The following is a 14,720-nucleotide window of genomic DNA, read 5'->3' on the forward strand; positions in this document are numbered from 1 at the left end:
CTGCAATTCTCTAAATGTTATTGTGCGAGCCTCTGAATTATCTTCCAGAGTTTTGTGAATCCCATACCGGTTTTGACGTAGGATTACATCTTTCGGCAACATATTAGGGGAGCAATTTCAAAAAAAACAAAGCATTACGAAAAGTGAAAAAGAAGTGTAGAAATTTTTTTTCAAATCTTCTAAATTGAACAATTTATCAATTTTCAATAATTCACTATTTAAAATTACACAAATGTTCAACTGTTGCAATGGTGATCCAAATTATCCCCGGTTGCCTGACAAAAACGCTTTCTCTAACACAGATTTCAAAATGTAATTTCGTCCGGTCTCGCGCCGAATAATGCTTATTCAATCGCGCGTGGCATCGAACATTGTCTCCAGTACCCATCGAAAGGCTGCCAGCAAGCAACGAGCTGCAGCCCACATGAGCGTCCATTGACCGAAGAAGGAGGAAGAAGCCGCACCGCTACTGATCGGATTCAGTAGCTCTTCTTGAGTCGCTGTGGGACATCTATGCAAAGTGCGTCACCCTCGTTCCATACAACATACAGCTCGCCAGCCTGATCTGTGTTGAACACCTTAATAGCTCAGCATTACTCAACCATCACGACAAAACGATCCTTTTCAGGACAACCATAATTTTTTTTAAAGATTCTGGACATTTAAAAAGGTCATCAATTGGATGTCAGTTCTCAGAAGTTTAAATCTAACGTACCATGTATTTTTAAGGCAAGTACAATTTCAAAAACCAAAGTCTGTCGCGGCATGAAAGTGGCCCAATTTTGATCCAGAGATGATGAATTTTAGTTCTTAATACGCCAATCGATAGGAAATTTTTCTATGAATCTGAAAAATTAAGACTTTATCCATTTTCAAAAGGTGATTATTGAAAATTGCATGACTGTACAACGGTTGCCATGATAATTAAAATTATCACCGATTGCTTGAGAAAACCGCTTTCCCTAACACAGATTTCAAAATCGAATTCCATCCGGTCTTGCCGAACGGTGTTTATTCAATTACCGCGTTTGGTGAGCGCTGGTGACCGGTCGTCATCAGCAGTAGCAGCGGCGCCGGTGCTGTAGTGGTAAACGTAATAACCTCTCATCCCAGCAGGCCGGGGTTCAATCCCAGTCGGCGCCGCCGGGATGTTCTGAGACATAACATCTCTGATCACACCTTCCTTCGGAAGGGAAGTTGGTCTCCGGTTCACGAGTTGATTGGTCGATAGGTAGGGTCCAGGTATGGGAGCTGCCTCCCTGGCATCGGTAGCATTGGTGCTCAGCACGGAAAACAAGATCGACGGAAAACAAATCAAGGATCAGCAGTAGCAGCAGCAGTGCTTTGGAAGCGTGACGTTGTACATTTTTCTCCAATACACAACGAAAAGTTCCCCGCAAGTAGCTAAAAATTCCGTGCGCTTTGTGCACGAAAATGCGTACACTGGAGTCGCTTTTTACGCGGTTTTTTTTTACACGGTTTTTTTTTACGCGGTTTTTTTTTACGCGGATTTCGGAATTTACGCGGTTTTTTTTTACGCGGATTCCGGAATTTACGCGGTTTTTTTTTACGCGGATTTTGGTTTTTTTTTACGCGGATTTCAGAATTTACGCGGTATATCGCTTTTTACGCGGTTTTTTCTTACACGGTCTTTTTTGACTCGGTTTTTTTTTACGCGGATTTCGGAATTTACGCGGTTTTTTTTTACGCGGATTCCGGAATTTACGCGGTTTTTTTTTACGCGGTTTTTTTTTTACGCGGGACGTATCACCCGCGTAAAAAGCGACTCCAGTGTAATTTTGTCATCAGAAAACGAGGCGTTTTGTGATGGGTAAAAGTGGTTTCCCTAACACAGTCGCCGAATATTGATACCGAGCACGTAATCCTACGTCAAATCGAGATTGCTGAATTCTATCGTGGGACTCCTATAAAATAATTTGATTCGGAAGGTGGGACTTTCTAGATCCCACACCGATATTATCTGAATCCAAAGCCGGATGGCCGGAAGCGAAAATGCTCGATAACCAGCGTATCACTATTATTGGGAGTGATCACCATCGTTTGACTAATAGCATTATCCCAGCATGGCATTACACTTCGAATAAAGAGCACTGCTGTACTTGGAGTTGCTCTCCAAATGCCAAAGAGTTCTATCAGCCCTTTGTCGAAGAACTTACGCCTTTTATTGAATATTGCCGGACAGTGGCATAGCAAATATTCCGAGTCTTTCTTTTCTATGCCACAGAAGCGACATACATCATCTTGAAATTTTACAGTCAGCTTCAAGTGATAACGGCTCGGACAATGACCTATTATAAGACCTGTAAATATGCTAAGATCTTGCTTAGAAAATTCCAGGATTTTATGGGTCACCCAAATGTTTGGATTAATGAATCGCATCGACTGCCTAGCAGTGGAAGTGTTCTTCCAGCACTTTTGAAGATTCCCATGCTTTTAGCTCCATTCTAGGTGATGCAGCCGAAAATCCACAAAAGGGCTCTGGCCCTATGAACTTATGAGAAGATCCAAGTCTTGCCAGAGCATCAGCTCTTTCATATCCGTCAATCCCGCAATGACCAGGAACCCAATATAATTGACTTGATTATGACAAGACAATTTTTGAAGTGATTGAACACACTCACAGACAAGTTTTGATGTACATGTCGCCAACTTTAAAGCATTTAGAGCAGCTTGACTGTCGGACATGATGCATATATTTGAACTCTTATACTTTCTACGCAAACATATAATAGAACACTCCAAAATTGCTTGGGTTTCAGCTTGGAACACAGTTGGCCATCTGCCCATAGGAACCAATATGTCTATCCCTTTGCCAGTTACTCCAGCTTATTGAGAGAGTTGCTAACCTTTGGAGTTTTTCTAACTTTCTCTGAGCAACACTCTCTTTTGATTTCGGCCACCAGACCAATGCACCATAAGTAATCCTGGGTTTCACAGTTGCCGAGTAAACCAAATGGATCATTTTCAGTGTCAGTCCCCACCAAATGTTCTTTTTCAAATCCATATATCATTAGTAGCTTTGTGTATTGCCTGCTCTATGTTCATGTTCCAATTTTACAATTTTAAGTTTACTATCAAGGATTACTTCACGATATTTGACAGCATTAGAAAGTTCCAAGAATGTGCCTTTCAATCATAAGGTAATATGCATTCTGTTAGTGATAATAATAAATAAATAAGCAACCGATAAAGTCTCTCACAATCTACTCCTAGCATTATAAAACATGGCTTCATGTGTGTGTCTATGTGCTTACAATCTAGTGCCAACACAGTGGCATTATAGATCAAATCTGCCTGAAATCATTTCTTATTAATGCAAGCAGCTTGAACCCGAGTATTATATGGTGACAGCTTAACCATAGCCCATTTCAAACAGCCCCGCTTCAATGTAGTATCGTTGCTAATATACACCATTAATAATGCACTGAAACTTTCACTCAAGCAGTAGTGCAATACTTGATTGACGCGTGTTTAGTAAGATTTAAAATGATTGTCTCTATTTAGCTGATAGAGCAACGAAAAGGTGATTGAACTCAGCTGAGCGTTACAAGGCGTTATTTTGAACAAACGACACCTGAAAGGGAGGTATTTTATAATTGTCGCTTAATGTACTGTGTTGAAACCAGTTCAGTTATTTTAATTAAAACTTTTTTCAACCGAAATTGTAAGTTTTTTACATTTTCACAAGAACGAAAACAACGCAGCAAAACAAAAACACGTCATTTTCGCAGCGTGGCCTACTTCGATCTCTCCTCCACTCAAACGATGATGTATCGAAAAATTCAAACATGGATTGTAAACATCCGGAATCCACCTTCAAACCATTATCATTCCGCCTGGTGACTCTACGATTCCGATTTAACTCCAACGATGTCACTCCGGGTTTTATTTATTTAAGAATTGTCCCCACATGGGAACGTGTCCCGCCAGTTGCTTGTCGCACTCAACCAAAAACAATGTCATATTCACGCGACATAACGATGCACCTGTATTGTCACGGGATCCATCGGCCAGTCCTAGTACCAAACTGAAGCCATGACCGGGTGCTTCGGTGTGCCGATGAAAAATGCTATTATCTGACGATCTCTCGTTCAAAATCGTCATATGTACCTATTCTCCAGATTCGATGACGACACTGACGACGACGATGGTATGGATCACCGGTGCGAAATAAGGACCGTTTCCATCAAAGTACACGCTAAATTTTTAGTAAGCAACTCATTTTACAACCGAAGACAAGCCACACTAATGCAACAACAGGAAAAACATAAATAATTAAGGTAACTCGAATTAATCAAACGAATTAAAAACCAGAAATGTTTAACCCTTTCCAATTGCGTGTGCACATTTCGAAATGCATTCAAAAGCAGCACCTCTCGTTGATATGCGTTATGATGTGCGAAAAGAAAGCGATGGCTTCGTCATCGTTGCATGGCTGCTTTGCCACGACGACGATGAACCAACAGGTGACCTACCACTCAGCTCGACTCGTCTATCTAAGCTCATATGCATCATACATCCGGTTTCGGCAGAGCTCGATGCATACATAAAGTACACACAGGACGCGACTTGCTGCGTAGCCAACCGTACACAAAGCCAAGCTCCTTTGGCACCTCCACTCGGACGGGATACGTGAGCATGCATTTTTCCATAAATTCCTCCCGCCCACACCCGCTCCCCCTTTCACTCTCCCCTTGTCGAGTGTGTGTGTATATATTTGCATTTTGCGCTTTTTTATGTTCGCATTAGTGCGACATGCAATGTGAAATGAGGAGAGCAAGCGGGCACAAAAAAGGACAGCTTCCTTCTTGTTTGCTGATAATAGATCACTTGTCGTGTATAGGATTCTCCGCACCTCGCAATCGGATTTCCCCCGGCGCTCCTTCCTAGTCAGCAGTAGTGTGCAAAAGTCGTCTTCGGAAGCCTTGGATCCTGACACGGTGAGACACAGACGGTTAGCAAGGAAGGGAGGGGACGGATACTATTTGCATTCCTGTTTGTCCCAAGCCAGCTTACGTCAGGAGAAATTGTCTTTTATGTAAATTCACTTTTTCATTTTCTCGATTGTTCTCGACCGATGTTGAAGCTCTTGTCCGATCCCAACGGTTCCCAACGAGTGGAATGCATTTTTACCATATAAGATGGTGACGATTATGGTTGAGTGTGAAAAGGGATGGAGATGGAGGCAACTCGGTGTGTATATTTCATTCGATTGTAGTAGCCGAAGGAGGAAGGAAAATTTACGACTGGATTATCCTCACCTGTACAGCAAGTGGACATGAGCTTAATATTCGATTAAAGTTGTCGGAAATGATTGAAATTGTTACAGAGAATGGTTGTGTGTAGAATCGGATTTGTGGTATATGCTTTAAAAGGTTTTAGAGCAAAGCACTACTAGGGTAAGAGTTCCAGTTATGGCGTATAAAATTCGAGAAAAGGTTTCAAAATCTAGCGTACTGAAGTCAAGTCATTATTTTCTATTCTCCATACTAGAGCAAACACACACACACCATAATGGATCCAGTTCAGGGGCAGCAAAACAATAGCTGAAAAACTAACAACCCGTGCGTCCGAAAGAATTATGAACCCATTGCATGCATTTCACGTCTGTCTGCTTACCACACGCTTACACTGCAAGTCCCATGGATACAATTTGTAGCATTATTATTTATAGATGCACTACAATATATACGATCGTTCCATAATCTTCCCGGACATGTTTTTTTTTCGTTCACCCTCGTTCACGCTTGGCAATTTTTTTAACGCGAAAATGAGACCTTGCAACAATGATAAATGACCTACAAGGAAGTTTTTCATTTTACAGTCTGCTGGCTTTGTTATTGATGCCTATCGCGGCGGCTGCAGTGAAGTTATGATGAAGCACCATGCGTCTCCATCGCCTGGCAGCGCTCGATGGCAAAAGATGATAGGTATAAATCTAATTCGAAATCATCGCATTGGCAGGGTAATGGCCTCTTTTCTGCTCCATTTCAAATCCGAGGGAATCAGGTCGGTTGATCGGTGCTTGTTGTGTACGTGAAATTCGCGACACGTAAAGCACATTTAACGCAAGCATAAACACCTATCATCGCAATGTGCACATCACATACCACACATAAGGCTGGGTTGAACGAAGCGGGGGAAGATCGAGCACCTTGAGCACCACTCTTCACGTGGTGGCGGACTCGGCTGATTCGCTGACGATTGGAACAGTACCCACACGTTCCATCGATTCGATGCGCTCGCTCATAAATTGCTAAAATAAATTCAATTTAATGATAGAAAGCTCGTTTCAACATATCAAATATTCATTTCCACAGTAGAAGCAAGAATGGGTGAAAAACGCTGGAATGGCGTATTTCTTCAACCTCTTTTCTTCGACACTTGTGTATCGAAGCGGAAGGTACACGGGCAGCGGTGTGCGTAGAGGGATTCATTTGGATCCGCATTGGAAATGGTCTTTCCAAGTCACAGGATTTCGTACTATAATTATTTGAACTCTAAACAATGCATTACAGTTTCACTGGCTGGAGTGGGAATCGAACCCTCATTCCATGACACATTATTAGAAAAGAATTTTAAGAGTAAAGGAATGTTCTAGAAGGAAAAATTGTCATTACCCAGACAATGTTTTTTCTTTATTTTCCTCCAACGTGCATATTTTTGTGGAAAGCATATTTCAGGTTATATTTTTGTATGGATTGTGGAGATAACTTTCAAATAATTTTACTACACAATGCACAGTTGTCAAGAATGCAGATTTAGGTGGAATGATATGTTTTGAGCCTGAAATTGAAACTTTAAACTAAAAATTTCTTCTACAAAGTTGTTCCTTATTGTTAGGTCCTCATATTTTTGACAATGAATTCTAGGGTGGTTCTTATTATCATTAAAATCGAAAATCCAACTTTTTTGTTTGAAGAAATTAAGGTATAAATTATTCGGCAAAGTTATAGCTGAGCTAATTTCAAGCAATTTAGTGAAAAAAAAAACCAATTTAGAGCTATTTTCTTGAATTGAGTTAGGGTGTCTCTAAAATAAAAGTTGTTTTGCTCTTGTTTTCTTATTTCAAATTTCTCAGCAAAGGTGTAATAGAAATAACATTTAGATCTTTGAAAGGCGCAAATTTTTGCTGCAAAAATATTGTCAATATCTTTTGCCGAACAAGAGTTATTGGCGTTTTTCTACTTATTTTAATGGGGCAAACAAATAAAAGTTTTTTACGGCATTTGAAAGAGCGTATGTTATTCTCAATATTATGAAAAAATTGGAGGTATGTTATTTTTTAAACTCGTATAAAATAAATTTGAATGTATTCATATTTTTTAATTTATTTGGGCATATCTTTTTATATTAGAAGAGATACAGACAACAACTTTCATTATAAAACGTGCATCTTAAAAATCTTAAAAAGTCTCTAGAAAATGACTTTCGTGAGAAATTTGAAATAGGTGGTTTCATAGGACCACTCTAATACCAAATTTAAATAAAATGTGCTTGTACATTTGTTTCAATATTTGGACATTTAGTGTCTTGGAAGAAGTTTTTGTGCTCAAATTAAGGTATTTTTGTTTTACAAAATAAAAACATGTGTTGTTTAAAAAAGTTTTAGCTAAGATGATTTCAAGCAACTTTATAGAAGACAATTTTTCTCTATCTCTTAACGTTCTCATTTTAGAGTAATTCTTCGTAGTTGACTTAGGGTGTTCCTGGAAAAAAATAGTTTTTTAGCACTAACTTTTTTATTTCAAATTTCTAATGAAAGTCATCTTCTAGAGACTTTTAAAACTCTTTAAGACGAATGTTTTATGGATCTAAAAGTTATTTCAAGACACCTTTGCTGAGAAATTTGAAATGAGAAAACTAGAGCAAAACAACTGTTTTTTTAGAGACACCCTAACTCAATTCAATAAATAAATAAATAGCTCTAAATTGGTCAATTTAAGAGATACAAAAAAGATTTTCTTAACTAAGTTGCTCGAAATTAGCTCAGCTATAACTTTGCCGAAAATGTATACCATAATTTCTTCAAACAAAAAAGTTAGATTTTTGATTTTAATGATAACAGAACCACCCTAGAATTCATTGTCATAAAAATGAGGGCCTAACTATAATGAACAACTTTGTAGAAGAAACTTTTAGTCTAAAGTTTCAATTTCAGGCTCAAAACATATCATTCCACCTAAATCTGCTATCTGGACCACTGTGCAATGTTCTTTCTACAATTCACAGTGGGCAAAAAATGACAAAACCACGACTAAATTCAATATCTCGGCTGCCAAACGGTTTCAGTCAACATGTTATACATATTGTCAAAGGAAAAACTCTGCTGAATCGATTGGTGGTCTCATTGACCGGAGACTTTTGCGTACCGAGATAGAGGGGCGGGATCAACCCGTGTTTCCATTAAGGTAGGAAATGCCACTATTTATCGACATAATTGTACACTTTATTTAACGTATATTACTGGAAATTGATAGTATTAAGAATATATGGTGTAATGAAACCATATACGCCCTCAGGGAACTCCAATGGCCTAAAGGAGGATCCGGAACGACCGATAATGTGGCCACATTATAAAAAATGTCCTAGAACCTTGTGATTTTTTCTATGTTGTTCAAAATCAAGAAATCAAATCGTATTTAATATGGAAACTATATTTTGGGGTATAGGGGCCATATTCTGGTTCTCCGGATAATCTGGAGTGAACGATAAAGTGGCCACATTATAAAAATTGTCCTAGAACCTTGCTACCTAGCACTGGACATAAAAACAAACACATCGTGATTTGATGTGTCGCATGTCCATGATCTTTCCGATCGAAAATTGGTACCTGGTATTCCAAAACATCCGGTAGTGGCCTAAGAGGTGGTCGGAGGTCCCAATACTATTTGAACAGATAATTTTGGCATTTTATTAAAAAACAGTATGAGACGATTCAAACATCTTTTTTTTTTAGAAATTATTGTGATCTACCATACATAGCAAAAATATACCCCATTAAAATCCGGTATTATTCTGAAATCAAGTGCCCAATTCCAGCTCTTCAGAAACATATAAATACATATAAATACTACTACAGTACCGTACAAAATAATAAGACCTCGTGATTTTTTTTTCTCTTCAAAAAATTTAATGTGCTATAAGCTGTATCTTTTCTGAAATTTTGATTGCTGATACATCAACTTTTCAAAATGTATCAGTATGGTTTTGCGCTTGATTGGCTAAGTTTGTAGGAAGTTTGTGCAATTTAAGTAAAATCCTCTTTATTTAACTGCCCTTTTTCAAAGTGTTATTTCTTGAAGTGTAATAAACCGAATTACCTTAAATTTTATATATTTGTAGTAAAACAAAATTTCTTAGAAAAGCTGTAGATTTGACTTAAATCTGCTCATTGGTTCGTGAGTTATGAATAATCAAAGAACGTGATGTACGGTAAAATCCGAAAATTTCAACTAAAATTTTCCGATTCATATAACCAGAAACTCTACCTTTAGGCAAACTTTAATAAAATTCAACCCATTTTTTCGTATACCAAAATACAGAAGTGACGATTTCTTGCTATAATTTAATGAGAAATGGCCATCCAAAATGGCCAAAAATTTTGCAAAAATGTGAATGATTGCCCATAACACTCAATTCTGCAAAGTTTTACGGAAATTGGAGATGGTCAAGCTTTTCCGATTCATCATTTGGCGTGGAACAGCTCTTTTGAGTAGTGGTTTCCAAGGGCATTTGCTTTTTCAGCAAGTGTTAAAATGTGACTACCTACCATCAGCAAGGAGTACGGGACCAGGTTTAGGCATGATTTTAAGCAGCTTGGAAACTTTCCAGAGGCCGCTGACATCGGCAGAAAAGTTCTGGCTCCGCTAGTCAACAATCCAAGTTTTGTTGGTTTGAGTTAATTTGTTATTAGACATTTTCTTATCACGGAGGCCAGTCTGCCTTTGTAGAGGTTTATTGGTATTTATTAATTGATTATTAGTAGGGATCCAAATCAAAAGACTTAAGCATAACAGGAAATTGCCTAATGTTCTCCAGCCAAGCGGGAGGCTTTCTGGACTTCTTCAACGGGTGCACCGATGTACAGTTAGGCAAAGCCGAGCATAATTGGATTTTCTTGTCATTGGTAATTATTTTTATGATATTTTTTTTTTGTTCCGATTTCAAAATAGATTTTATCCTCAATTACTTTAAGCTTTGTTTACCTTTGCTATAATATTACTAATGCATTAGATTACACTTAAAGTAATATTTAGAGATCTATACAACCATTCCATAGCAAAACGATATGGTGGTTCTCAGAATGTCATGTAAATTGTAGGTTTTGTTCTTCATCGCAATTAGTGGTTCAAAAGTTATGGTGTTTTTTTTATTCTGTATTAACAAGGCTTTCAGCCATCGGCATTAAAAACCACATAATAAAAAAAAATAGAACCACCCCAAATCATTAGATTTCTTAACACATCATTCTGAGAGCAAAACGTGCATCAATTCAAGAGCATCAAATTAAAAAAGAAGGGTTAAGCTACCAGTTATGGCTATACGTTCCTATTATGGTGTGTTCCAATTATGGCTTATGCAATTCCCATATTCCATAATTGAAACAGACCATAAGAGGACCGTATAGCCATAACTGGTACATCTACCCTATGTTTTTCCCCCTATGTTGGGGACATAATACCACCGCGACCATTACTTTGATCTATTGTGGTGTATCCTCTTTTTATTTATGCCATAACGTAGTAGTAAGCCACTATTGTTTGAGTAACTACCACTACTGTTGTAAGCAATTATTCCAACCAGGAAATACATTATTTATGAAATTTATTACCTGATTGGGAGCAGCAGCCCAGATTTCTCAAGATCTCATCAGACCCTTATCAAGATATCTGTATCGTTTATGAAATTGTGCAACACAGCAGTCACACAACAAATGTTCAGAGCTTTCACTCTTTAAGTAACAAAAGCGACATTTATCTTCATGAAGTTTACCAATAATTTTCAGGTGATATTTAAAAGGACAGTGTCCTGTTATCAAACCAGCGCATGTCCTCAAATCTTTTTTAGAAAGATTAAGTAATTTTGTGTATGCGTTCGGCTTTATAAAACGTTTAGATTGCCGAGAATTTAAGCTACTGGTCCAGTTGTACTGTGCCTTTGTTTTCTCCCAGTTGTTTAGCTCCATTTTTAAAGCACAAAAAGAAAGTCCAAAAAATGGTTCAGGACCTATAAATTTCGTGGATGACCCGTTTTTTTTTTAATTATTATCGAGATTTTTAGCCGCAGGTTGATTCAGTGGATGACCCTATTTTTGCCAATTGATCAGCTTTTTCGTTCCCTTCGATTCCACAATGACCAGGTACCCAATAAAGGTTAACCGTATTTCGACAGGACAGTTGCTGTTATAGTAACATCTCTATTAGTCGAGCGCTCCTACGTAGGACAACTGGTATTGTAAGCCTGATTCATATTAGTTATTAAGTCATTGGCAACTTTTTCTAGCTTCAATATTATTGAAAATGGGTTCATGTTGACTCTTCATATTCGTGCTATATAGTTCTCAATTTGTTTTACGAGGATATTTATAAACCTCCTTCAGTATATCATTAGCCTTAAATTCAAACATAATTTGTTTATGATCAGATAAAGAAATTTCGTCTGATACATGCCAATTTACTATTCGATCAGAAAGTATTGAACTACAAAAAGTAAGGTCCAAAACTTCTTCCCTTATCGCATTAACATGTCGGGGAGTTCCCTTTGTTACATGCAACTTCTGCAGGAGGTGCATCATCAATATCGCCGGGAAAATATGCGGATGCCACGTAGAGCATCGTTTTTCCTTTTGTTGTTGGCACCTCTAGTGAAACTGCAACAATATCTCTGTTGATGAATTCTGTAATTGGTGTAATTTTTGCATTAATATTGACAAGAATTGCAGCTCTTGGCGTGAGCTGAGTGTTGTCATATATTAACTTACACGATTGTGTAGGCATTCCGAAAATCCTGCTTTTATAAGTCCAAGGCTCTTGAAGTAAGGCTACATCCAGTTTGCCTTTGATAAATGTTTTGCTGAGAATAGCTGAAGCTGCCTTTGCATCTTGAAGGTTTTCTTGTATAAACTTAATGCTTGTTCCAGTCATTTTTGTGAGCTTGATATTTCTTGAAGGGCACATATAACTGCCGAGTTTTGGTCGATGTCCAAGACAAACATCTTTATTCAAACTCGAATTTGATTCGGAGCGTAAGGCGGGAAACACAGAACTTCCAATAATCTTTGTTTCACTACTTTCTTGAGGACACGCATCAGCATTGTGAAAACATACCTCAACATTTGCAGTAGCATTGCAGCTTTCACTAGGTTCACTGTTAGTGATGCCGCTAGCTTCTGTGCCTCGTTAAATTGTTTCACGCATCTCAGCGTCCTCGGAAATTTCGTGAATTCTAGAACTTGTATTGGACTGTTCTGAATCGCCCTTTTCCTTTTTGTCACTAAGTTGTTCTGATTCCTCGTTAGTTCCTGATTTCCTGGAGGATTTTTTTCTTAGATAGGCAACTTCGAATTTATAATCCACAGTGAAATCGCAGTTTTCTAAAGTCTCCATGGAAACAGCATCAACAAGTTCAACGTGAAAATGTTTAACTGTATATCTTTTAAGGATCTTCCAAGTGTCAACCATTAATCCTTCATTTTGGCTTTCCACGAAGGCAAGGATATCCTCATTTGTGTCCTCTACACTTCGTTGAAAGAAACCCAGTAAAATTTCCGGCCTAGGTATGTCTTTTTCTTCAATTGCAATGAAGCATGCTTCTTCCCATGGCTTAATGCTGGGAGTTGTAGCCTTTAACCAGTCAACCGTATCCTGATTTTTTACAAATGATGATCATATGCCCTGGTCTGAAAAAGCAATTGCCAAACTGGTTTGGTTCTTTCCTTCTTTTGCTCTGCTACTTTTCTTAGTATTGCCTTTTGGATAGTAACTAATTGTTGTGTGGTCAGTTCTACATGAGGATAACCATCGGGCAAGATTCCAATCCTGATAGAGTTTAATACCTCGCTATAAGATGTTTTTTTGGAGACATTAATGGCCTGCTTAGGAGTAGACGATTGTCTAACATCTCCTTTTCTAGCTGTGTCCAGCCTTGATTGTACCGAGGACTTCGCTTGAGATGCATTTCCTCTATCAGAATGGAGAGCAACCCTTTTCGGTGGATTGGTTTCGCTCGAGTTAGACTCGCTCAGCTCCGCATTTCTACGACGCTTGTTCGGATCAGAATATGGTACTTTAAAAGGCTTCTCAGCCAAAACCCGACCCTCATCATGGCTATGACCATGAGATATCAGGTATTTAAATCTCTTTTTTCCGGCTCCATTGAGGCGTTTAGTCTTGTTATCGGATAGGGCCACATCCTCCGTGGGTGTTCCAGGGCCCTTAGAATTGAACTGAGTAGAATTGTCAGAGCATTGAACTCCTTTCGCATTTTCTTACTTCCATACATTTCCTCGTGGGACTTAGCAGCAGCAGATACCGACAACAGAGTAACGTTAATACCGTCCTCATAATCGTCGTCATCATCGTAAACATCGTCGACATCATCACGCCTGGTTGAATCGAGGATTGACGAGGAACACGACTCTATTTCCTCCAGCGAATTATTTCGCAACTATGTTGGTTACGAGTTTAATAAAACAAAATCATTGCAACCACCTTTTGAATGGGTCACTGAGGGATGTCTTCGATGATCACTATCTGACGATGGGAGCTAATGTTTCTGTGAACACACTTTCGGAATGCAGGCTAGTTCACCCTATATAAGTCCCGTTAAATTTGCTGCTAAACCTCGACACCTTCTGCAACGCTCAACAGTACCGAGTAGTGAGCGGAGCTCAGTTCCTCGCAGCAAGTTGGTTTTCCGATGATCGTATAGATGTTAGTGATGTCAAAGAGGACCGAGAATCCACCGCTGCTCGAGAGCCAATATGTTGTAGTATCAGAAGTCGTCGTTGAGGATGATTCCGTTCCTGTTCTGGCGGTTGTTTCCACACACTTTGTGTCTTGTGCTGATTTGTCGCTAGTTATAATGTACTTGCCATGCCACCGTGTGAGCTTGATGTTGATGCCATCACGGATACGGGCTTGCTTTGAACAATAAACCGCAATGCAAGTGAGTGGTCCGGTAATGATTTCTATGCCGATGACCTCGATGACGTTTAGTTGAAAGCATGGCAGATCCTTGAACTGTATTATACCACCGAGTAGAGTTTTTATTACACCCAACCGAGGGATGTAAGATTCGCTTACAATTATGTGGGATTCATCATCAGAGGATGTTAGTGGAGACCGCATGAACCGAGGATGCGATATACCTAGCTGCGGTCCAATGCAAGAAAATTGGAGACCGAAAAATGTAGAGTGTATTAGTGAGGTAAATTAGTTATGTCGAAAAAAATAGGAATCCGATTGCCGACTGGACTCGAACCACGAACGCTTCGATTGTCAGACCTGTGCTTTCTCCACTGCTCTCTCCATGCTCCTGAATATGGATAGCCTAAAACAAACATGAAGCGCTCATTTTCTCGCATACTCGACTTCGTATGTTTTTTTCTGCTGGAGAGATTCGAGGCAAGTGTGTGTGTCGTTCTACAATGTTCTACAATGTGCGTCGTTCTACAAGCTTACTGGTATAATCGAAAG

The 14,720-nt window shown here is 38.9% G+C and overlaps 1 protein-coding gene across 3 annotated transcripts in view; it reads left to right on the plus strand.

Moving 5' to 3' along the window:
• Positions 1 to 14,720, plus strand: part of LOC135704967 (uncharacterized) — a 307,390-nt gene that overhangs the window by 252,098 nt on the left and 40,572 nt on the right. The window lies entirely within an intron of this gene.

The sequence above is a fragment of the Ochlerotatus camptorhynchus genome, unplaced genomic scaffold (genome assembly GCF_037179485.1).
Source record: "Ochlerotatus camptorhynchus isolate MF236.1 unplaced genomic scaffold, CSIRO-AGI_Acam_v1.1 ptg000253l, whole genome shotgun sequence".
NCBI lineage: Eukaryota > Metazoa > Arthropoda > Insecta > Diptera > Culicidae > Ochlerotatus > Ochlerotatus camptorhynchus.